The sequence below is a fragment of the Aotus nancymaae genome, unplaced genomic scaffold (assembly GCF_030222135.1).
Source record: "Aotus nancymaae isolate 86718 unplaced genomic scaffold, 86718_ANA_hifiasm-v0.15.2.pri h1tg000016l, whole genome shotgun sequence".
NCBI classification, from domain to species: Eukaryota; Metazoa; Chordata; class Mammalia; order Primates; family Aotidae; genus Aotus; species Aotus nancymaae.
Window position 1 is genome coordinate 28,567,935 of NW_026988428.1, and position 27,114 is coordinate 28,595,048.

At 34.4% G+C, this 27,114-nt stretch overlaps 2 long non-coding RNA genes across 2 annotated transcripts in view; both read left to right on the top strand.

Annotated features, from left to right (window-relative positions):
• Positions 1–26,478, top strand: part of LOC105709398 (uncharacterized) — a 38,174-nt gene extending 11,696 nt beyond the window's left edge. The window contains exons 2-3 of the long non-coding RNA XR_010342968.1: positions 17,890–23,965; positions 25,220–26,478. This is a non-coding gene — a long non-coding RNA (uncharacterized LOC105709398). The remainder of the gene's footprint in view (positions 1–17,889; positions 23,966–25,219) is intronic.
• Positions 8–16,251, top strand: LOC135275375 (uncharacterized). The gene is made up of 2 exons (XR_010342969.1): positions 8–11,406; positions 12,726–16,251. It is a non-coding gene; the product is annotated as an uncharacterized LOC135275375 (long non-coding RNA).
• Positions 26,479–27,114: the final 636 nt, after the last annotated feature.

Genomic DNA, 27,114 nt, shown 5'->3' on the forward strand with positions numbered 1-27,114 from the left:
CCTACCAAAGAAAAACTGTATTATTTTTCCTGAATGGGTCCGTAATATGTTCTAGAATCAGTGTGGGATCCTCTCAGCTTCCTTTTTGGAAACCAAATGATAATACTCCTGAAGAAAGAATTTGGCTAGATGTTGAGACAATTTACGCTATACAATAGAGTCATATTTGACAGAAGAGTTAGATTTTGAAATCAACATATAAGGTAAGAAGCATCTAATATCAAATTTGCACTTGAAAAAAATTCCTAAACTGTCCACACATTGCAAGAAACCATGATTCTGCGGATCCATTCCTGCACAGCAATGTGTATATATAGATGGGCCTAGAAGATATTTGCAATCTTACAATATTTTCAGTATTTTAAGTTGAATTTGAATGAATAAAACACTGACATGTTGTAACTCTGCTGTTTTAAGAACACTACTACCAATTCACTACTATGTTTACATGATGCCTAAACAGCCAGCCAATGCAGAAAGGCCAGTTAGAAAATGATACCAATGATTGCCTTTCTTTCTTCCCAGTGAAAGTGTATCCAGTGAGTGTCAGGGTCCACACAAAGTGGGAGTTGAAGTCGGCATGAAGGCAGCTTGACAGGAGTCAGGGTCTATGGAGGGACGACTGCTAAACAGGGCAGAGGCCAGGTAGAATCAGATGCTTGACTCCACACAGGGAATCCACTTTCCTAGTGCTGGAGAAGGTACAAACATAGAAAGAGGAAAAGTTGAGATGAATGCTGAGGTATTAGATGGGAATTGGAAGAGTGGATATATAAGTATATATGACATGTAAATAAACACGAATTTAAGGGTGTGGCTGTGTGTATCCACTGAAGGGAACTAGGAGCAACAATGCCTGAGCAGCAATGAGCAAATTTAATGCCTAGTCTTGATTTCTAAATGCATCTTTCCACTATAAGAGACAAGAGTTTATTGAGACTCTAAAAGTAGAACACAGAAAGAATAAGGAGCTTTGAACATGTCATTGGGCCAGAAGGTAAGAAATTTCTTAGAAAAACAATTGGAACATGACCAGAGGATCCAGGAGCCACCTTGAAGGAGCTCCTGCTTAATAAATCTGGAACAATTTAAGCATAAAAATAAGTAATGAGAGTAATGGATTATAAACCACTGAATGAAAGAGGAACCCATGAATCCACAATTATATAATAAGTAAATAGATACATGGGAAGAAGATAAATGGGTAAGAGTTTGGGTAAGAGATTCTTTCTTACATTAGAATACTAAGTAATAAATGCAAAAGGAGTTCAAGTAAGACATCCATGAATGCTAAAATTAGTGGATGAAAGTGAGATGAGAAATAGAATTTTACATAGTTTCAAAGTATCTTTCTACAAAATATTTAATTACAAAGGGAGAAAAAGTTAACGTTATAGTGGAGAAACCTAAGAAACACTATCTGAATTAAGTGATCAAAGTTAACACTCCCAGTAATGAGACAAATCAATATCATATGTCACCTAATGAAATGTAATGAGAAAAACACAACATCACTTCTCTAAAATTTATAAGCTGGTTATAATCAAGAGGAAACATCAGCCAACAGAAATTTGGAGAAAGTCTATGAAATAACTGACCATCGAAAATGTCAAGGTCACAAAAGTCAAGTAGAGATTGCAGAACTCATTCAGACTAAAGGAAGATAGAGAGACATGACAGACAACTGAGTAAAATGTGCTCTCCTGAACTGGACCTTTTTACTCTAAGGACATTATGAGAAAAACAGGCAAAACTTGAATCAAATTTCTGAGAGAAGTATACTCAGGAGTCCACCATACTATTCATGCAAATTTATTAAATTAATTCATGCAAATTTTCTGCAAGTTTGAAATTATTTGAAAATGAAAAATTAGAACAGAAGCAACTTTATTCTCATTAATTCTTTTTTAAAGCTCTGACTGTGCAGCTCTAAAGTTATACAAGCCGAGAAAGGGACATTAATGGGAAGCTAATGATAGCATCAATAAAATCGAAAAGAAGATGAACTAATTACATAATGTGAACAAACCAGTTTTTTTTAAACAGGTTTTGCTGTTTGGGGTTTATCTACTCTGCTGGCATCCTGTAGGCACCAGCTTTGCCTATTCACATTTCCCCTTCACATAGTCCATGTACCCATGTTAAACACAGCAAAAGATACTTGAGAATACCTTCTGCACTACTTTTATTTTTTTTCCTTTTCTTCTTATTTTCCTTCCTACTCTTCTTTATTTTTGGAAGTTGCATTCACCCTACTGGAAGAACCTATTATGAACATAAAGTAGTTTGCTACATCCTGTTCATCCCCCTGACAAACAGGTTAAGTAGCATCTGGTGAGACTAGAGAAAAGCATAACTACACATTTACCCTTCTTCACCCTCATCTTCTACCCAGCTGTCTCTCCTCCCTCTTCCTCTTTATCACTATTTTCCCTTCTTTGGACCAGAGATTTAAACTGTTCTTAAAATTAATTAAAGAGAAGTGAACCTCCAGCAATTTTTCTTGCCCCTATAATCTAAAGTACTCAAACTCCTCACTTGAAACATGAAAAGAAAGAGAATCAGGATGTAAACGTTCCCCTTTTTAAACTTTTTAATTTTCTAAGCCATCTTCCTCTGCATTAAGTCAGGGCTTTGCAACAGTCTGTCACTCTAAACAGCACTTTTCAGGAATGTGTGAAGTTATTAAAAGAGAAGCAACTTTAGAAGATCTAAATTCAAATTACCTTTACTACCATTCTTTAGGAATAAAAGGGGAGATGGAAAGAAAACAACCATCACATTGTCTAAAATCTCCAGCAATAATCATCCACTTAAAACATCTGAGAAACACTGACCTCAAGTTACATTAGGAGAGATATTTTACCTCTCTTGCCTGAATCTGACTCACAGAAACTTTGGAAATATCAAAGATCCCTTATTTGAAATGCTTGGGTTAAGAAGTGTTTTGGATTTCAGATTTTGGAATATTTGCACATATCTTAGTGGGATTATCTTAGGGATGGGACCCAAGTCTAATACAAAATTCATTTATGTTTTATATACTCTTTAAAAACCACATCCTGAAGATAATGTAATGCTTTTAACAGTTTGTGCATGAAACAAAGTTTTGACTGTTTGACTGTGACCGATTACCTTAGGTCAGTTGTGGAATTTTCCACTTGTGACCTGGAGTGCATCATGTTGGCATTCAAAAAGTTTTGGATTTTGGAACATCAGATTTCAGATTTTTGGATTAAGGATTTTCAACCTGTGTTAGATAGCCTGGTGCTTTCCTCCTTATAATCACTACAATAATTGTGAAGGATAATCATAAAGATGACAACAAAGATGATAAAAAAAATTAAGCCACTTGGCAGTACTATTTGTGGCCTCATGAAAATAATTCCCAATGTCTTAATTCCCTCTGAGAGCCTTACAATCAAAAACTATTGGAACTAGAACGGTATACCACAGTTACTGGTCATTTCACATGATACCATGTTCAGATATAGCTGGTATGAGTGCTATTTGCTGTCATCCAGTGGAGCTGTTCTCAGTAAGCTTCATCTCTATGCTGATGAGAGCCTGGGTCTGTTCTTCTGGCCCAGGATCTTCTCCACACCTCTCAAAGGACTGCAGATCTCCTTAGATATTCTGGGCACCACAGGAAGGGGCTAGAATGTGTTCCTCAATTTACAGCAATCTCTTTTCAACATGGTAACTAATGCCAGTATTAGATCATGAGGCTTCTCTTTGGAAACTTGTCCAAAGATTGTCATCTCTGCTATTCATTCATTCAACAAATACTTCTTAAGCAACAACTGTGTGCAAAGTACTGTTCTTGGCATAGTGAACAAAACAGATTAAAATTCCTGATCTTGTGGAGCTTGCATTCTAATAGGAGAGATAGACCATTTTTTTTTAAATGACTAATGAAAGTTGATAGATGGTCAACTTTTGACCTGAGGAATGACATGATCTATTGTAGGTTTTAGAAAAGTCCTGGTACTTTTGATGAAAATTCACTGAAAGATAAAAAGGAAAAATAACAGTTTTAGGGTAATTCAAATAATCCATGCAAGAGATGATTGTAGCTTGGATAAGGATGGTAGTAGAGGGGTGGTGAGAAGTGATTGGGTTTTGCTGAAGGATTATACATGGAGTGTAGGTGAGAAACCTCAAAGTTGATATCAGGATGTTTTATCTGAGCAGCTAGATGGATCAAGTTGACATTTATCACAGGACAGTTCCCTGAATGGCCCTGGACCCACCCAGTTCTCCCTCTTTTTTGTTGGTAGTTATCAAGAATAACTATAGAATGTACTGGTAATGCAATGTTCTGAGATAGGCAGGAACTGCCTGAAACAGCCTGGACCTTATTCCTGTACTTCCTAGGGAATGTAACATCTCGAGTTAAAGAGGAACTGCCAGGGACAGCTCATGGATTGTTCTTCTCTCCTGGGAAGCAGGATTACCTTCAAAGCTTATCCACTGAGTCACAGTGCCCCTGTGGGGAAGGGCAGGCTGCCTTTCCAGGTTCCTCAGCTGTGGTTCAACTGAAGCAAGCACAATCAAGACTCCATCTGCTTGAGGCAGATTTGTCAAACCTTGGGGAACCTATTCACAATGAATCACCGGCTTTTTTGTTTTGTTTCTTGCAGTCTATCTGTAAGTAATTAACTTGCTTCATATAACACATTGCATATGAGTATTTTCTGTCTCATGGTCTCAGGGAATTGGTAACACTGAGCTGAGGATGCAGTGGACAGAGGTGTTCAGACTCCTGTTCCTTATGGTTGGCACAGTGATGATCTCTGCTGTCCTTCACAGATTGGAAGTCCTCTCTTGGGATTGGTTATTGGTGAACCCACTTCACAATTTATTAAGATGGCAAAAGCTTAGGGAGGGGCAGATTGGAGAGGAAAATCAAGATTTTTGTGTCAGTATTGCTAATAGTCAAGAATATGTGGTCCAAGAATTGATCATTATATTTGGCATTGTGCAAGCCATTAGAGACATTCACATGAACAGGCTCAGTGGCGTACTGGAGGAAGAGGCCTAATGGAGAGGGTTCAAGAGTGAATGGGAAAAGAGCAGTAGTACATGGAGAGTACAGACAAATATTTCCAAGGGCTTTTCTTCAAAGAGTGGTAGAGAAAAGGACATCATTTTTGGATGAGTAAGAGTTAGTTGTAGCATGTTTATATGCTAATGGAAGTGATCTACTCATTAGAAAATATTGATGATGCAGGAAAGAAAGGGATTTGTTGGAATTTTATCCTATAATGTGTGAGAGGGTTGGGTTCTAGAAGAAAAGGCATGGGTCTTTGTTTGAAGTCAGACAATTCATCTGTAAGAACCAGTAGGAAGATTGTTAAGTGGGTACCTGTGGTAGTGGGTGTTTACAAAAATTCTTTTCTTTTTAATTGTTTCTATTTTCTCAATAAAGTGGGAAGCAAGACCATCAGCTGAATGAAAATGAGGAAGAAGGTGTTAAAGGTTTGAGGAAAAAAGGAAAAGGATATACTAACCTAAGAGGAAGAGAAAATAGAACATAGATAGTGAAAATGCTGGGCCTTAGGAATACTGGGCCTAAATGCTCATATGATACTAGTGGTCACAAATTTGAAGTTTCCCCGGAGCCATTTTTTGCATGTGTGTGCAGGCCTGGAGTAGTTGGAGAGTTGGATTTAATAGGATTGAGAGTCAAGCAACTGCAACCAGGGAAGAGTGGGACAAGGGACATAAAGGATATTGGCAGGGGAGCAATTATAAACATGGACCACAATCAAAACTGGATAGGAAGGGAAGTAGGGCTAAGAGGGGTGGAAGGTTAAAAACAAAGAAAATGAAATAGAATGAATAGATTGTAGGTCCTGTAAAGTTGAAGAAGTATTATTATACAGTACTAGTTATTGAAATGAGGTCACTATGCTTAAGGCACAGTTAATCCTAGAAAATAGTGGCTTTTTTTTTCTCATTAAGCAATACATTCCTCTTTGCTCCAGAACTCAACATACATGTATCCTTTTCTGTACTATTAAGAATTCATACTTAATTCCACTGACTGCCACTCAACTTTAATGTACCATAGGGAATTCCTGTACTATGTATTATGAATCCATTCCTTTGAATTTCATTTGTAATACTTCATGACTGACACCTGGCTTTTTACCAAGACTCAATTTTCATAGCAAGCCTCATCATCATAAGCCCCCAAATAAACAGAATAAGGAGGAAGAATTGGCAGGCTAAAGAAGATGATTATAACAATTAATGCAGAGAAAGCATTTGATAAAATCCAATATTCATTTGTAATTAAAAACTCTCAGGAAGTTAGGAATAGATAGGAATTACTTCAACTTAATGAAGAGTATCTTTAAGAACCTTGAGTATTTTCATCAATTATAACAAATATACCACTCTGGTGGGGAATGTTGATAAGGAGGGAAGCTATACATGTGTGGGGAAAGGAGATATGTGAGCAATTTCTGTACCTTCGACTCAATTCTCTGTGAGCCTAAAATTGCAGTAAAAAATAAAGTTCATTTTTTTTAAAAACCTACAGCTGTCATTCTTAATGGTGAAAGACAGAATGCTTTCCTCTAAGATAGGGAACAAGGCAAAGATTCAGTTCTCACCACTCCTATTCAACACAGTACTAGAAGTTCTAGCCACTGAAATGCGGGAGAGGGGAGGCAGAAAAAAGAAAAGGAATAAAATGCAAACAGTTTCAAAAGGAAGAAATAAAACTCTCCCTATTTGCAGATGACATGATCATCTATTTAGCAAATCCCATAGATTATACAAAAATAAAACTCCAAGAACCTAAAAAGTATTTCAGCAAGATCACAGGATACAAGATCGAGATGAAAACCAATGTCATTTCTATGCACAGTAAGTCCTCTCCTTAACACCATCAATAGATTCTTGGAAACTGTGACTTTAAGCAAAACAACATAAAACTAAACCTAATTTTTCATCATCAAAGTTATAACAAAATGATGTTGAGCAAAACTACATTATTCCAGGACCTGCCATACATCATGTCACTTAAAATACAGTTTCTAAGAACCTACCAATGGTATTACATGAGAATTGCTATAGTAACAACAAACATATAAAAATAAAATTAAAACATTTATAATCAACCCAAGGAAAATGAAATATTAGCAGAAAATGTATACCATCTGATGTTGAACGTTGCAAATGCTGATGAAAGATATGAATGATGACAAATAAGCAAAGAGACATACTATATTCATAAATCAGAAGATTCAAGGTAGTAAAAATGTCCATTTTCCTCAAATGGATCTCTAAGACAATTCTTATCAAAATTCAAGGCAGTTTTTTATAGGCATTGGGTAGCCTACTATGAAATTTATATGAAAAGCACTAACCTCGGAATATCTAAGATAATCTAAAAAGAGGAAGAAAGTGAGAAGAATCACTCTACCTGATATTAAGGTTTACAGTACAGCAACAGTAATCCAGACTGTGCAGTATTTGCCAAGGCATGGACTCAGATCAATGGAACAGAAGAGAAAACACAGAAATAGACCCATGTAAATATTTCCAACTGATTGTTTTCCAATTGATTTGTGATAAAAGTGTAAAAATAATTCAATGAAGGAAGGATAGCCTTTTAACAAATGATGCCGAAGCAGTGAACACCCATAGGCAAAAAGAAAGAATATCAACCTTAACTTCACATCTTATACAAAAACTAAATCAAAATTGGTAATAGACTTAAATGTAAAATATAAAACAAATTTTACAAAAATAGAAGAAAGTCTTCAGGATCTAGGACGAGGCAAATAATTCTTAGATGACATCGAAGGCATAATTCATTAAAGGAAAAGTTGATAAACTAGACCTCATTAAAATTTAAAACTTCTGTTCTGCAAAATACACTGTTCAGAGGATAAAAAAGACAAGCTACAGACTGAAAGAAAATATTTGCAAGCCACATAACTGACAAAGGACTAGTATCTAGAATATATAAACAATTTTCAATACTCAGTAGTAAAAATGAAATAATTCAATTAGAAAATTGATATGAGCAAACATGTCACTAAAGAGGATATACAGATGGCAAAAAATGCATGTAAAAAGATATCAACTTCATAAATCATTAAAGAAATGCGAATTAAGCAACAATTAGCTATCACTATGTACCTATCAGAAAGGCTAAAATTTTTAAAAAATAGTAACACCACCAAATATTGGCAAGGATGTAAAAGAATTGAATCATTCATGCAATGCTAGTAAAAAATATAAAGAGGTACAGCCACACTGGGAAACCATTTCAGTTTTCTTTACAAACTAAGCATGGAGTTACCATACATCCTAGCAATTCTACTCATCAGCATTTATCCCAGAGAAATAAAAATTTTTGTTTACACTAAAACCTATATATGAATGTTCATAACAGCATTTTTCATAGTACCCAAAAATTGGAAACATCTCAGATGTCCTACAATGGGTGAATGCTTAAACAAACTATGGTGCATCTGTATCTACCATGAAATAGAACTCAGCAATAAAAAGGAATGAACTGTTGATACACATAATAACTTGAATGCATCTCCAGGGAATTGTGCTGAGCGAAAAAAAAAATCCAATTCCAAAAGGTTATGTATTCTGATTCTATTTCTGCAATATTTATTAAATGATAAAATTATAGAAGTGGGAAAATTATTAGTGGTTATCAGGGGGTATATATAGTAAGGGTGAGAGGGCTGGAAGAGTGTTGTTTTATAAGGGCAATGTCAGGGAACCTTATGGTGATGGGGCTATTCTGTATCTTGACTCTGTTGGTAGTCACATGAATCTACACATGTGATAAAATTGTATAGAACATATATATTCACTCAAATGAATGTATGTAAAACTGGTGAAATCTGAACAAGGTAAATGGATTATAATCAATGTCAGTTTTCCCACTGTGATATTATACTATAGTTATGCAAAATGATGTTAGCATTGGGAGAAACTGGGTGATAGATATACAGAATCTTTCTGTATTACTTCTTGTAATTGCATATTTATCTCAATGATCTCAAAATAAAAAAGTTAAATAAATAAGAAAGACCAAAAAGTGGCTTTCCAGAGGAAATATTAGATAATCTGAGCAATCTTATGCTCTAAATAGATTGCTTTAAAGTATGCAAAAAAAATCAAACAATTATATATCTGCAAATTATATTGAAAGTTACACACCATTTTGGGTAAAACTCAAAAAAGTAAAAACAGCAGCATACACTTTTAGCTTTAACATTAGGCTGTGAGACTATCTCTGGCCTTTTTTCTGGCCAAAGGGAAAGAAATCCTCAGATCTACTCTGAAGCCTTTTTGAGACTGAGAAGCCTCTGATAGCATTTCAAAGCAGCTTAGTGCCAAACATTCTCTGAGCATCCACTAAGAGTCTGTCTGCAACTTAATAGAAAGTTTTTTTTAAGTTGCCTTCTGACTATACACAATGAGTTCTCTTTTTATCTGGTTCCTGATTACTCTCTGACCTTTATCATACAGAGAAACACATCTTTCAGCCTGTTCCAATCTGTACTAAAATTTAGGTAAGAGGAAGCATCCTCAAAGCTGGTTTATCTGACTCTGAAGCCAGTGTGATTCTCCTACTGCCTTCAGCAGCTTTTCAGTGTTCGGCCAGAACTGACATTTCTACATTCTACGCTGTCAGCCCTTAGTAATCTCTCTCATCTCCAAACTTCTATCACAATTATTACCTATACTAACATGTATATTTTGCATTGAAACTTATTTATGTGCAATAAAAACCACTCATTTTAAGTGTAAGTTTAATACCATGTTGACAAATGAATTCAACCCTGTGTGACCATCATCATAATCAAGTAGCAGAACATTTCCATCACCCTAAAAAGTTCCCTTGGCCTCTTGCTCTGATCCCCAGGCCCAGGCAAATTATTTTGCTTTGTATCACTATAGTTTCATCTGTTCCAGAATTGTACTTAAGTGAAAGCAAAAAGTGTGTATTCTTTTGTCATATGCCTTCTTTAAATTCTTCAGCATAATTTTTTTATATTATCCATGCAGTTGTGTTTATCAGTTTATTTTTATTGGTGAGTAATAGTCTTTTGTTATATAAGTTTTATAAGAGATATTATATTTTGTTCATTCATTTACCTGTTCTTGAACGTTTGAGTCATTTGTAGTTTTGAACTATTACAAATAAAGCTAATATGAGTCTTTGTATGCCATCATATGCTTTCATTTCTCTTGGGTAAATAACTAGAAGCGGAATGACTGAATCTAAGGGTAAGTGTATATTTGTTTAACTTTATAAATGCTAGAGTATTTTACATTCCCATCAACAACACATGAGAGTTCCAGTTGCATTCTTGCTAACAGTTGCTTATTCTTTTTATTGTAGCCAATCTGGTGTGTGTATAGTTGTGTATCAAGTGGTTCTAAATTACATTTTCCTGATGACTAATAATGTTGCACATCTTTGTATGTGCTTACCAGCTTTCATGTCTTTTTTATATTTTAAGAGTTCTCACTATATTGCCCAGGCTGATCTGAAACTCCAGGGTTCAACCAACCCTCCTGCCTCAGTCTCCAGAGTAACTGGGATTACAGGTACATGCCACCATGCTCAACTCGTATATTTTCTTTTGTGAAGCATATACTAAAATCTCCTGCTTATTTTTAATTGGGTTGTTTCTCTTCTTATGACTGAGTTTATATATTACTGATAAAATTCTTTGTCAGGTACACAGATTATTAAAAATTACCTCTCAATTCATGGCTTACTTTTTTGTTTTACTTAAGAATGTCTTTGAAGATCAGTGTTTTCATTTTAATAAGATCTGATCTATCATTTTTTTTAAGTTTTACTATTAGCTACTTTTGTCTTCTGTGAAATTTTTGCCTACCCCAAGGTCACGAAGATGTACTCCTAGGCTTTTGTCTAGATGTGTTACAGTTACATCTTTTATATTTAGGCCTAGGATACATTCTAATTTTCTTTTGATTAAAAATAATAATAAAAACCAGAGCTCAACACCCTTTGTATCCATTAATATTAAACTTATTATAAGTGAACCTCTTAGAGAATCTGTGTTTTATTTTTAAAACCAAAGAATTACCAACAATGTAATAAATAAGAACATTAGGATCTATCAGTGAGGGTTTCAAATGTGTAAACTGTTTAGTTTTTTAGGAAACTGCCTAGATTTCACATCTGCCAAGGCAAAAGCATTATCTATGAAAATTTGCACCTTAATTTTGCTCTGTTCAAGAATTATACTTCTAGTTCCGTCTTTGCTCTTGAAATTCTCACAGCTCAATAGGGTCTGCATAGAAGACATGACAACAAGAGGACTCAATACCAATTCTGCCCTTCTCCTATACTCAAGAGTTGGAAAAACTACTACACAATCAGTAAATTTTCAACCTTATGTTTTTGTTCTCTTTACTCTTCTCTGATGTTCCGTTTCCAGTGACTTATCCTCTGAAATGGGTTAGTCTCAGAAAATTTAAGAGGGAGTTTCACAATGAGTTAGAAAAAGCATTTGAAATATTGATTCTTTTTTAAAATGTATTTGAAAACACATATGAATAAACACTTCACCATTAAATTTAAATATTCTATTCCATTAGCTATATATGTGCATACATATATACACACATACATACAGAGACAGATGATTGACAGATCAATGATAGATATGACAGACTTATAGATGATAAATAAAAAGATAGATGATAGATAAGATAGATGGATGAATAGATAGACTGATAGATAAACTAGTGGTCTATACCTAATGCAAATGAAATTCCAAAATACCATTCTGGTGTCAGTAATTCTGAGAAAGAGGGTATTGAAATTTCTCTGGCTCAATCTCCACACAAAATAACCCTAATCTACACATTATAGCCCAATATTGTGATAATTTTATTGTATTTTAAATGTTTTTGCACTTTCAGATACTTCAGTACAATCCCAAAATATACTGTAGGTGTCTATTATGAAAAACACTATGCTATGTTCTACAGCAGTGATTTTGAACTCCAGCTGCAGGTTAAAATAACCCAGCAAATTTTTATAAAACATTAACGGCCAGGCCTATCCCAACTAATTGAATCAAAATTTCTGGGTCTGAGGCTCAGAGTACCCATCATGTTCAGACAGATGGAGAGCCACTGTTCTAGATTAGAAGTTCTCAAAGTATGGTCCATGGACCAGTGGAGGTTCCTGAGACTCTTTCGGGGGGCTCTGTGATGTCAAAGGCCAAAACTTCCCCCCAAATTCCTATATACAGTCAACCCTCCCTATCCATGAGTTCCACATCCATGGATTCAACCATGCAGAAGGTAAAAAATATTTTTTTTAATTAATATTTACATCTGTACTGAGTATGTACAGATTTTTTCTCACTTCCTAAACAATGCAGTATAACAACTATTTACATAACATTTATGTTGTACTAGGTATTATAAGTAATCTAGATATGCTTTAATGTATATGAGAGGATATACACAGGATACATGCAAATACTATACAATTTTATATAAGGGACTTGAGAATCCATGGATTTTGGTCTCTGTGGGGTCCTGGAATTAATCCCCCATGGATACTGAAGGATTACTGTAATTGCTAAATTGAGCTTTAGTATGCAATATATACATTTTTGTAAAGTTGAATTGAATTAATCATGATTTTGATCTTTACCCAACTTAATACAGTTTTTCTTACCCAGGATATGTCAGAGAGTAAAAGAACTGACAGAAGAAAATGACAAATATTCCTGCACCTTTAATTTACTCAGAGGTTCAGAATAAGAAAAATATAACATTATTTGCAAGTTCACTCTTCTGTGCTTATAGGAACAATTTGTTGGAAAAGTATCAAAAGCACCACCTTAATATGAAGAAGAAAATGACTTTTCCAACACTTAATAACAAAGTATTAGAACTAACCAAAAGCAAGAGGAATAGAAGGCGAGGTGATTATTCCTTCGGCCCTTCAGGGAGTGTCCTCAGTTTGTGTCCTTACCAGAAGCAATATTGAGCTATTTATGTTAAACAAGTCAGCTGCTTGTGGAGAAGGCGAACAGGCCCAAGGAAGACCTCTCTACACTACTGATCAAGAAAGATGAAGACAAAAGTAGAAATGTGGAAATTATCCAAAAGGAAAACTGGAAAATATGTTTCTTAGGAGTCAGAGGGGAATCAAATGTCATATCCAAATAATACTGAGTAGATAAATATGACCTAGAGGAGGAAGAAAAGTAACTCAGTATTACTGAAACTCAAAATAAGTGCATGTCACTTCTCATGAGTAATGCAACAGAAGTCAAAGATGGAAAAATAAAATGTCTACAAGAATTCAGTCTTTCTCTATTTGGTTGGCACATTTTAAGAGTTATTATATGCATTTTTGCTGAAGGTGTAGGGATTTTTTTTTCATTGTTATCTGAGCATAATATGGCACCATTTTTTCAAGGACAATATCAATTAAAGGTGAAAATGTATAGTCATTGATCAATTAATCCCATTTATAGGTATCCCTCCTTCAGAAATAATTAAACATGAGCACAAAGATATATTAACAAGAATGTTTGTCACAACATTGTTTGTGACTAAGAAAGAGCCTGACCATTGTAAACCTCCTACATGACCATAATAGGGCATGGTTAAATATAATACACTACTTTGTACATTGTTGTAGTTAGAATAACAAGATAGATCAACAGAATATATACTATACTCCCAGTTGTATAAAAATTCCTTCACTAAATACATGTGTATGTGAATGAACTTAAGTATATTAAAAAATTTTTAAATGATTTCCTGGATAGAGGAATATGATGTGGGAAAAATATATTAAATATATACATGTGTGTGTGTGTGTGTGTGTGTTCATACATACATACATATATTCACATATATACTTCTTGTCTTTATAAACTTATAGTTTGATATAACTTTGAAAATTAAATTACGTATTTTTATCTACATAGATGTATAAATACACTTGTAAAAGTAAAGGTGAACCTTTTGTAAATAAAACAATATTCTGCTGCTTCTGGTTGGAACCAGATAATGGAAAATTCCCACAGAGAAGACAAGAAACTTCTAGAAGGACTATGAAACCTTAGAGAGAATACTGAAGGATTTATAGCCTTGTCAGACTGTAAGATGTTAGATTGTTTTTACTGTTTTTCCCTTTGAAGGTTGAGAATTTGGAGGAAAAGTAGTATGTAGGAAGTGAGTAGCTGGAGAGATGGGTAGGTAGAGAGCCTCCATCTCTCCAGCTATTCACTCATATCTATATGTATATCTATATCTACATCTATATCTATCTACCAATCCACCTATGTAGAGAGATGGAGAGGTAGACCTCTCTCTCTGTCCATACATATAATATATATATAATACATATTATATATATGTAGAGATATATATACACACACACATACATACACACAGACATAGATATATAATGAAAGAATGTGATTGGATTTCTAAGCCATGGGTATGGTGAGTCAGGAATGTATTTATGTCACAAGCTGGTGACATAAATACATTCTCACTCTATGAGTGAGAACATGTAGTGTTTGATTTTATGGACTATACATTATTTGATTTCTTCAAGAGAAATTTATATTGAATAGGATGAGCTAGAGAAAAAAAAATGCCCAGATAAATTGACGATATTTAGTCTAGAGCTTCAGTTTTTCCTGCACCCCATAAAAGATGTTGTAAAATTATTCACATGCCTCTCATATTCTTAACATCTAAAAATTCTCATATAAGTATAAATGGTTATATAAAGGATGTAAATTTCTTGTGTATTTTAAATAATGACATTTAAAAATAGAATTGTGTCTACACATTTAATGTTAGTGAAATCTATTTAAACACCATAATAATTTGATCAACAAGTTCTTTGTTGGCAGTCAGAATTTTATATCATTCCTTTTTCTCTCTGATCTTACATTTTTATTTCCATAACCCCAAAGAATTTGATTTTAATTTAATATATGTTATGCTTAAAAATATTTTATTGATCAACCTATCATATTGTCTTCAATAAAATATGTAAATAAAGTTAATTTTTAATTTTTAAAAATGTTATGGGAATATTAAGTATGGCAATGCTTCTTCTGGGTTAAACTTTCACTAAAATTATTAATTATTCAAATCATAAATATATTTAAAATTAGTATAACTAGCAAATATAAAGGTAAAATTTTAGCTGGAATTTGTCTCTTATTGAAATGATGGTGCTCCTTTCGTTTAATTAGTTCATGTAGCCATGGATGATTTATTATTATTTTTATCTATAATGAGGGGCCAGTGGAAATTAATAGCCAAAAGAATGGTTAGGCCATTATTAGGAGCTGAACTTACAGTGTTATTAAATGCATCATTTACAATACCCAACTCTAATATAATATCCTTTGGGAAAGCTTATTTGCTCCTAGAGTTATGTGTGCCTCAGGTTGAAGGCTGCTGTTATGAAGTATGTCAGGGTAACATAAAATAATGGTAAAGATCCAATAGACAACATCAGAAAGTCACCAGGTAGGGGGCAGTAACACCATAGTCTCTAAAATCTATCCACCAATGTGCAAACAACGGATAATAACATAAATCCAATAGCACAGGGTGATAAATAGAACCTTATACTGAATACCAGGCTTAGTGAATGACATGAGATGATGGAAAATTATGATGTAGTCTACATAAACAGATATTTGAGGGAAGGCAGGGTAGGACTATTTGCTCTACATGCCCTACATACTTGGTCAGTGGGTGAGAAATACAAATACAGAAACCTGGGCTCTGTGACTTAATTAATCAGGTTCTCAGAGGATAAGGCTAAAAATATTTTTTACAATAATTCCAGGCTTCAGGTCTGTCATATTTGAGAACAACTTAGTGCATGGAAAAGAGAAATCAACAATTTCAAAGGAAAAAAATAGCCATGAAGCCTTTAAAAGTAAAGATAAATCAAGATGGTTGTAAAGCTCTTAAAACAGTCTGACAATGCAAATATAAAATATTACAATGAACAGGAGGAGGGAGAATTCTCAAAAGCAGTGCTGTTACATAGAAATATAATGTGAGTCACATATGTGACTCTAAATTTACGTGTAGTCACGTTTCAAAAAGTAAGAGGAAACAAATGAAATTTATTCTAATGGCATAATTACTAAACCAGTATTTTCAAAATATTGTTATTTCAACATGTAATAAATACAAAAATTATTAACAATATATTTTGCCTTCTTTTTTAAAACTATTCAACATCTGGTATATATTTTGCACTTTGCAGCACTTTTTGATTCAGAATAGCCACATTTTGTGTTTTAAGAACCACATATGACTGGACAGCACAGGTTTAAAGAAAATAGATGACAATAGAAGCAACTCTCTGAAGTTCAGAAAAACAAGAAACTTGTACAAAATGTAGAAAAAAGAATACTGTACGTTAAGATACTTTTGGCAGCAAGTAAAAGCTTCAACCCCAAACCTCAAAAAAGCTTAAAGGGGAAAGCCAGTAGCATTTATTGCAGGAAGTCCTGAAGTAGGGCAGACTCAATCATGTCATCAAAGACCAAGTTCTTTTCATGTTTTTATTCTGCCATCTGTGTGTTGCCTTTATCCCAAGGCTGGTAACACAATGGCAGCAGTAGTCCCAGATGTCACATCTTGATATAATAGCATTTAGAAGTAAAAGTAGTGAGAAAACTTTGCAGAGACTGCTCCCATTAGGATTTCTTTCATATCTCATTAACCAGAGTTGAGTTAAATGCCATTCCTTAGCCAATCACCATCAAGAAGTAGATACGGGGAGTTCCAATTTTGGTTAAGATGAAGTAGCCATTCTCCAACCTGTCTCTCCCATTGAATTCAGTAATAAAACTGGGACAAAACTCATGGGACAAAATTCAAGTATCTACTTGAGGACTCATATATATATATATGTGTGTGTATATATATATTTTATATATATATATTATACATGTATATATATTTAAATATATATACATGTATAATATTTATATATATATTATACATGTATAATATATTTATATATATATTATACATGTATAATATATTTATATATATATTATACATGTATAATATATTTTTATATATATATATAATTGCACTTTAGATTCTGGGGTACATGTGCAGAACATGCAGGACCGTTGCATAGGTACATACATGGCAATGTGGTTTGCTGCCTCCATCCCCCCATCACCTATATCTGGCATTTCTCCCCATGTTATCCCTCCCCAATTCCCTACCCCCATTGTCCCTCCCCTAGTTCCCCCAACATACCCTAGTGTGTGATGCTCCCCTCCTTGTATCCATGTGTTCTCATTGTTCAACACTCACCTATGAGTGAGAACATGTAGTGTTTGATTTTCTGTTCTTGTATCAGTTTGCTGAGAATGATGGTTTCCAAATTCATCCATGTCCCTACAAAGGACATGAACTCATCATTTTTTATGGCTGCGTAGTATTCCATGGTGTATATGTGCCACATTTTCCTTGTTCAGTCTATCATCGATGGGCATTGGGTTGGTTCCAGGCCTTTGCTATTGTAAACAGTGCCACAATGTACATACATGTGCATGTGTCTTTATAATAGAATGATTTATAATCCTTTGGATATAACCCAGTAATGGGATTGCTGGGTCAAATGGAATTTCTATTTCTAGATCCTTGAGGAATCACCACACTGTCTTCCACAGTGGTTGAACTAATTTACACTCTCATCAACAGTGTAAAAGTGTTCCAATTTCTCCACATCCTAAAGTGAATAGTACCAGGCAGATTGGGAAATGAGATGAGATTCAAATGACCTCTGACCAGCAGTGAGTTATCTTTTTTTTTCCCCTCTAGTCTTTCACTGCCTGATCTCAAGACAACCCAAAAATCAGATGTGAACATTGGTGTGGATGGAGAGGCCTCAAGAAGCAGCCCACTACCTCCTGCTGAGGAAGCAGGAACGTCTACTGGCACCAATAGTCATGGCAGCAGGAGCCTACAGCACCCAAAACAGACAGCTTGTACAAAATATAGAAAAAAGAATACTGTACTTTAAGATATTCCTGGCATAAATTTATTCTCTGAGCAGAGGAGCTGTGGTCCCAAGAGGGTGGCAAGAACCCCCACTAGTTTTTTCTCTCTCTTGCCTCTTGATGCTTAGCCGTGGAGTTGGAAAGTGGCAGAGCAAGGTAAATAAAGCCCCAGCTTTCCAACCATAAAAAGGGAACATGGGGAACTATAAATTGTTGGGGAGACAGTGGAGAAGGAAGAGCTCAAAAAAGCAACTTTGATAACCAAATTCAAAGAAATTCTTCATGACCCAAGATTATGCAAAGATGTCTTAGATATGACACCATACAGATAATCTATTTAAAAATTGATAAACATTATGTTTTTCAAAAATTTGCTCCATAAAAGAGGCTTAAATATAATAATAGAATATTTTATAAATTGGTAAAAGTATACTTAAATCATATATCTGACAAAGAACTAGTATCCAGAATATATAAAGAACTGTTATAACTCAATAATAAAATAACTCAATTAAAAATAAGCAAAAGACTTGAACTTCTTCACAGAGGACATATGTAAAGCAAATAAGTGCATAAAATATGTGAAACATCATCAACCACTGGGGTAATTCAAATTAAAACCATAACAAGAGACCAGTACACACCTATGAGAATGACTACATTAAAAAAAAAATGAAAAGACTGATGACAATACCACAAGCAGGTAAACATGCAGAGCAGTAGGTACTCTCATAAATTGCTGATGGCAACAAAAACTCACTCAATCACTCTGGAATACTGTTTGGCAGCTTCTTATGAAGTTAAATATATACTTATTATAAGGCCAGTAATCCTACTCCTGAGTGTTTGCCCTAGAAAAATGTTCATGCAAAAAGTCACACACAAATGTTTACTGCAGCTCTATTCCTGATTCCCCAAATTAGATACAACTGAAATGTCTTTCAATATGTAAATGAACAACAAATGAATAAACAACTGTGGTATATATTTATAATAAAATACTACTCTGCAAAAATAAAATATTAATGCACATGACAACTTGGATATATTTCACAGGCATTATGTGTAGTGAAAGAGGCCAATCTCAAAAGGTTATACACTGTAGATTCCATTTACATGACACCCTCAAAAAGATAAAATGATAGTAGTAAAAACTAGATCAGTGGTCCCCAGGAGTTAGGGATAAAGGGGGAGTGTGCAACTACAAAGAGATAGCACAGTGATGTGTTTTGAGGTGACATAACTGTTCTGTATCGTGATTGTAGTGGTGGTGACATGAATCTACACGTCTTAAAATTTGTGGTATTGTACACCAAAAAAGTCATTGTATGTTAATTGCTTTAAATGGAATTGATTAGACGTATGGCTGCATGTATAGGGAGTGGGGTGCAGGGTTGGATTGGGGATAACTAACACAAATAGGAGTCCTTTTAGGACGAAGGAAGAGGGGAATGAGTGTCCAATAATACACGACCAGCAGTGATCACTATAGGCACATGATGGACAAATGAAGGCAAGAGAGTGGCTTAAAGCTGTTAGAAATAGGGACGACTAAATTTCTAGGTTGAATCAAGATGTGTGAAAAAATAATGCCCAGAAAAATTTGTCTTTTTTTTTTTAATTAATTGGAGAAAGAAAAGGAAGCAAAAAGCCCTCTGCTAAGGGCAGATGGTATGAGGTTAACAGATGACAGAAAGAGCTTGAAACTATCTGATTGTTGTTATGCCTCCATGTCAAGATGACCTTATATATAAAAATGGTGAGTTACAAAAACAGAATGTACAATATAATGTCATTTTATTTACATACCTATATATTCAACTATATATATACAAATATATATATATATATATATGTATATATATGTCCTTCTCACATTATATATAATGTGAGAAGGACGTACCCTGAAATGTTAGCAGTTTTTATTTTTGGTGTAGGATTTTAATCTTGCTGTGCATATGTATTTCCCAAATATTCTATAATTCACACATGTTACTTTTAAAATAAAACTGAATAAGTGATTTGAAAATGAAAAAAGGTGAAAGAAACTTTAAGAAAACAGAAGCTAAAAATGAGGGGGTGTTAAAAGAACACATAGATTTTTATTTAAAAGTTAACAATTAGATACACTCCAGAGCACTGCAAGAACTTTTGGAGAACAGAAGACATGCAAAAGTAGTTCCAGTAAAACTATAGGAAAATTCTATGCCGAATTGTTGAAAGAACAGATTTGGAGAATGCAGAAAAGAAGCACCATTAAAATTCTAGCTTAAGCTCACTGAAAATAAGTCATGACAAAGTTCATTTTTTTCCTCTGAGTACTACGTGTAATTCGTAACTACAAGTAATTGATGCTGTGTCCTCAGACTTGATCTGTTCAAGACTTTATTCTCTTATGATGGTATCTCAACTTTATTTAGGAGAACTATTTTGGCTATTTTATAGAGATCTCATGTCTATTGACATGTCTTAACATATCTAATAGTTCCCCTAAAACCTGCTCCATCTATGATCTCTAACATCATAGGAAATAGCAACTACATCCTTCCATTGCTCAGTCCAAACATCTTAAAGTCATTCTTCACTCCTCTCTCTTTCTCATACACCACCTTGAAATCCATCAGCAAATGCCATTGGTTTTACCTTTAAAATATATCAAGGATCTGACCACTTCTGACCACTGCTTCTGCTACCACCCACACCCAGCACCATTCACCATCTTTCCTCACCTAGCTTATTATGATGGCTTCTAAAGGAAATCCCTACTTTTATTCTAGGCCACCTACATTCTACCATACTTTTCAAACACAATTCAAGTCACGTCACTCCTTGGATAAATCCCTCCAGTGACTCTCCATTTCATTCAAAGTCAATACCGAAGTCCTTACTGTGGCCTTCAGGGCCACTAATGAAATGCCTGGCCTCCTTCTTTTCCTTCTTCCCTCTTTTTTGCTCATTGACCTTAACCACAGTGGTCTTGCTGGACCATGTACCAGCCAAACAGTCTTGCCTCAAGGCCTTTGCAATAGCTCTTTTTGCTACATGGAAGTCTCTTTTCCAGATCCCACATAGCTAGGGTGTGCCTACATCCTGGTTTTGACAAAGAGTTCCTGTATTAATCTGTTTTTGCACTGCTATAAAGTTACTACCTGAGACTGGGCAATTTATAAACAAAAAAAGTTTAACTCACTCACAGTTCTGCATGGCTAGGGAGGCCTCAGGAAACTTACGATCATGGCCAGGAAGCAGGCACCTTCTTCACAAGGTGGCAGGAGAAAGAGTGCACTCAGTGGAAACTGCCATTTTTTTTAGCATTTTTTTATTGCAATTTAGGCTTTGGGGTACATGTGAAGAACATGCAAGATTGTTGCATAGGTACACTGCCATTTTTAAACTATCAGTTCTCATGAGAACTCCCTCACTGTTGCAAGAACAGTAGCATGGAGGATACCACCCCCATGATCCAATTACTTCCCACTGAGTCCCTCCCTCAACACATGGGAATAACAGTTAGAGATCATATTTGGGTGGGGACACAGAGCCAGACTGTATCAGTTCCCATCTGTGCCGCTACCCAGCACAACAGGCACAATCTTCACAGTGTCTCAATTGGGATAATAAATTATATAGTCACCCTACTTGTGGCTTTTTGCTTCAGCTCTTTCAAGTCTGTTGAACCTCACCCACTCACTAAAGACCCTCTGACCATCTGATTTTAAATTGTAACCCCTACCCCAGTTCCTCTACCTACCTTCCCTGCTTTGTGATTTTATTTTCTCCATGGCCCTTTTCACCTCCCGATATACTCTTACTTTTTTATTTATTATGTTTTACTGTCTGCCTTCTACAACTACAATGTAAGCTCTATGAAGACAGGCATAATGCCTGTTTTATTTTGAATACTATATCACCTAGAACAGTACCTAGCATAAAGCAATTCTCAATGAATATTGCTGCATAAATGGCAAATAAGTGCCTAGAGACTTGTTTTCTCACCAGCTATCAAAATGAAGTAAAATAAAAATTTGTCTTCAGGGATTTTGAGGACAAGTAAATATTCTACAAAACATTCCTTGAAGACACATAATCCAAAATGCCTTATTATCTAATTAAAATTCATCAACTTGGTCTTTTAAAATGCTGGAGTTTTAATTAAATATTTACCTGATTTAAATAAACAGTTTCATAAACATATACAATACACAATTATATTGAATATACAGATATGCCAGGATTCCTTTGCTTGAAAATGATAGAAATATAACTTGAACTTCCTGAACCAAAAATAAAAAAAGTAGGGAATGTTTATAGGAATGATACTGTGGATTCTCACAAAACTGAAAAAATGCCCAAGAACAAAACCTTTGTACAGCAGCTTCCAGGATTTTAGAACCTAGACACAAAAATTGAAACATAAACAAGATTCGTACTTCTCTCTTCTCTGCTTCTTGCTATATTTGAGCCTCATCCTCTCCTATTCCAGACCTACTGTGGAATTCCCAGTTTCTGGCTGTAGTTAAAAAAATAAAACTACTGGAGAAGTACTGACTGTCATAGCCCCTGTTGGAATCACATCCACTGTGAGAAGACAGGATAAAATCTTGTGATTGGTTCAGTTTGGTTACAGGACTCCCTCACCCCCAAGAGCAGTCACTAAGATCAGAAACGCTGGTTTACAGAATGGCAATAACCCTTCCCACCAGAATAGGAGACAAGGAGGGAGAGGTACTCTTCAAAAGAAATCGAGTCCTTTTCCCAAAAGAGATAAGAGGTGCAGAGAAAACAAAAAATAAAAATGTACTTCAATATTTTCTTATATTTTTAAAATGCCACACAATATTATAGCTTATTCTAGAGATTAATAAACACTAATATATGGTTTGCTCCTAAACAGGTATGATTTTTTTCTATACATTGAGTCTCTGATTCATCACTTTGATAAGCTTCTTGCAATTTTACCACCCAATAGCCAATTTTCTTTGCTTTAATAAAACATATTACCAAAATATTGTACATACTTTAGTGACAGAAACTCTCTCTTTTTTCACTGTGTTAAATAATGATATACATTTTCAATTTATCTGTGGTGAATGTTAGGATATAACAGCTGTATTTGTTTTTCACGATGTAAAGTGAATGATAATATCTCACAAGCTGATTTATTTCCTTCTTTTCTAGCCACAATGATCTCACTATGCTATTTCAGCTTAAAAATATGGATATTGATACACCAGCTGCTTTAACTCTAGAGAATAGCTCTTACCCATGAACCAACAATTTTACTTAAAAGAGGAGAGACACAGAAAATAAACATTTCTCAGGGCCATTTAAATCAAATAAAAAAAAATCCCAAAACCCATATAAGTTTTGACAGCATTGCAAGATTTCTTTTGTTAGGGTACAAGATACAGAAATTCCCAAGAAAATAACAAATCAATTAAAGCATATATTCTCTTAATTAAAATTGTCATTGTTATTTTCATGTTATTAATAGAAAAAAAAGGTCTCGCTTACATTTCCAATTAAACTTGTGCAAAGCAAGTACTATAAATTGATCTAAAAGGCTGTGGATGGTATGTAGCATACTGTTTTTTGGATTTTGTTTTGTGGTATAGGTTTTTTTACTTTAAAGGAACCTAACAGATTTTTATCTTCATTTAGAAAAATCATGCATGCAGGGCCTGAAGCAACGATTTTATGCTATGGCATAATATGTTTTTGACACAAAAAGTACTTATCAAAAATGCAAGACACAAGAGCAACTATTCTAAGTGTTTTAAGAGGAGAAAGGAATATCTGGCTTTCATCGGTCAATAATATATTTGACATAAATAATGATTGAAAAGTGATAGCTACAAGATATGATTTAGATGCTCCAAATTCCTACACATAAAAAGGTAAGAAATAACAATTTTGTATTTTAGGGTTATTTTGCTGTGATGTAACTGAACTGCTTTACATTGCAACAAGCGTTACAATTGTATTAGTAACTGGTGAGTCATATCATGAATAACATCTTTAATTGAATACTTGCTTTCATATTATAGCTGCAACTCTGCCTTGATTTGGCACTATAGAAGAATAGGTTTAATCTTTCATCTTCCATCTGCTTTTTCTGAGTAATTTTATATTTAAAAATATACCGAAAAAAAAAACAAAAAACCATGAGGTTATGTAATGATGGAGAGTTTTAACTAGTTATGGTCAGTAAAAATGATTGACATTAATTTTGGAAAAATGTGACTCTTCTGAACCTTGAAGAAAGACAGTATACTTTCATAAAACCAGACAGAAATGTCTGTTCTAAGTGGTTCTGGGAAAATTATGCCAACACAAAATATTTTTCTCAAAAGACTCATACTCTGCTTTGGGACTTTAAAACTTACCATTTGTACATATTGACTGCCTCACTCTGGTGCAATAATATACTTTCCCATTACTGATGCTGTCCATTGGCCAGACTTGCTTTGGCCAACGGCATGTTAGCAGATGTTCTGTGAGGAGAGGCTGTAAGTATACTCTTGTAGTTTGGGCTTAGCTATAGTACTCTGATGATCTGCCTGAGAAGCATATCGTGGGAAGCTGCTAGCCCTTCAGCCTAAGCCTCCCAGCGATCACATACATAGCTAACCTGAATCCCATCTATAGCCTGGACTGAAAGCCATCTATCTAACCCACCACTGGAAGCAGAGCCATCCAACTGAGCCCTTCACAAATTGGCCAAACCATGGTTAACCTGAAGACCTGTGAGCAAGAAAATTATATGCTTGTTGTAAGACACTGATTAGGGCAATGTTTTGTTAAAGCAATAGCTGACCAATACAGACAGGCTGCCTTAGTATAGTATGTTTAAGACTGCAGACTGTAAGACCAAACTCCTTTATGTAAAATCTCTACAGTTTATCAACTGTATTTCCTTATGCAAGTTATTTAAATCATGCCTCAGTTTTTTCACTTGTAAAATGGGATGATGATAATGTCTATCTCATGCAGTTGATATTTATAAAGTTTTTAGAACAGTGCCTGGTACACAGCATCCTCTGAAATAGTATATACTGGATCAATAAAATAAACCTCATTTACTCATAAATGTGTCCCCTAAAGACCCCTATCAAGAACATGATGGTTTCTATATTTGTTGCTTCTTCCAGAGGGTGCTTGATTCTCCAGAGACTGTCTTCAGCATCATCAAGAGTTCGTGTTACATAATGCTTCAGTGTTCCATATGTTGAAGATTCTTCTGATGAGTCAAATGACCTGGATTTGAATTCTTGTTTCACTCTCTAAGCACTGTGCCAGACACTGAGTGTTCAATGTTCTTATCAGTAAACTAGGTACTATAATAGTTCTTAGTTCTGCAGTTATCAGTATTAAATTAGATGCTCTATAGAAAATCTTCATGTACAATATTTATTGCATTGCAAAGACTTAATAAATGCTAGTTGTCCTTAATTTGCTCAAACAATTTTAGGAACTACAAGGTCACTTTTAGCTTATTAAGAAGTGGATTTTAACTTCAAAGTGTTGTTTACCTAAATTCATTAAAAGGTAACCTCTGATCAATTTAAGACAAAATAGATTTTTATAAAAAGCACCTAAAACCAACAAAAACAACACTATATTATTTTCTCTCATCTGCTACCCAAAATCTCTTCAGCTTTTATTTTCATTTTGTTCTGATTTATCATTATAATACAAATCATAAAAATGATTCTTGTTATTATGTCTCTGTTATCTTCATTTTATTTTTATGTAAATAATGTTGTCTCTACCTTCTATTTTCTAACACTATTTCCCTTATTAATCAGAAAGAGCCCTCAGATCATATTCATTTCAGTGGAAATTTAATTTAAAAGGTAAGCCATGTGGATTATGTAAAATACTAAGCCACAATGTGTGCATCTTTTACATGAAAATAACCTTAATTTCCCTGCTTGACTGAGAAAAGAAATAAAAAGAATGATTGCTATAAATCAGGAAAAATTCATAACTTGCTGAAGGTATAACAGCTGTTGATTTAAGGTTTGCATCTTCGATAACACAATGCTGCTGGGAAGATAACATCTTTTTGACAAAGCTGTGAACATAAAAATTACAAGGCTTTACTCGACATTTAAATATTTTCTTGATATCACTTAGAGAAAAAAATTTCTTTTATTCACTTATACTAAAATATGTTTGAAGTTTACTGTATCTCATCAGCAAGCTTTACAATAAAATTTGGTGTTTTCTTGTTTCATAGGTGTACAGTAGATGTGTCATATCACAAATAAAAATTAATTATCCTCAGTTTAGAGAAATGGTCTACTGTTATGTACAAATAGTTCCTACCATTAGTAATACAACACAGAATTGAGCATACACTCGGGATATTATTCATTTCTTTTATTATCAGCTAGAACTAGGTGACTGAAAAATTAGGTGACAAAACAAAGCAAGTATTGCATTGGCTGAAAAAAAAATCTTCAAAGTAGAATCTTGTGAAAGAGAATAACTTTGCCAAGGAGTTGGAAACAATAGCAGAGTTTTTATTTATCTAGAGGATGCTATATTATTTATTGTACATGTTCGTGTACTGTTGACTCACAAACTATGAAATTTTATGCTGAGGTTTTGTGTTTCTTATTTATCAGTGAAATGCACTGAAAATATCATCAAGTACCTAGAATAACGCTAGGTAATGGCCTTGTCTACTCACTCTTCAACAAAACCTGTGTGCTTCTTTTCTTTTATGAATTGCATTTACCTTAGAAAACAAATTTGCTTCTTACCATTAAACTTTTTTAATGCTTCTGTCCTTTACCTAAGACCATCTTGCAATGTCATTGTAATGCCTGTATGCCCCAGCCCTCTAGCCATCTCGAGTCACTTCTTCTTTGAATGTTCAGATAAAATGATTTGACTTCCCACACTACATGCTTGGGGAAATACAAATCCCTTTTTGCCCCCCTTGAGAATTAGGGCAGTGTTGCCTACAATTCTTCTGGATACGTCTTATTCCAGTTTTACTCTGAATACCTGCTCTCGCCTAATTCCTGATTCATAA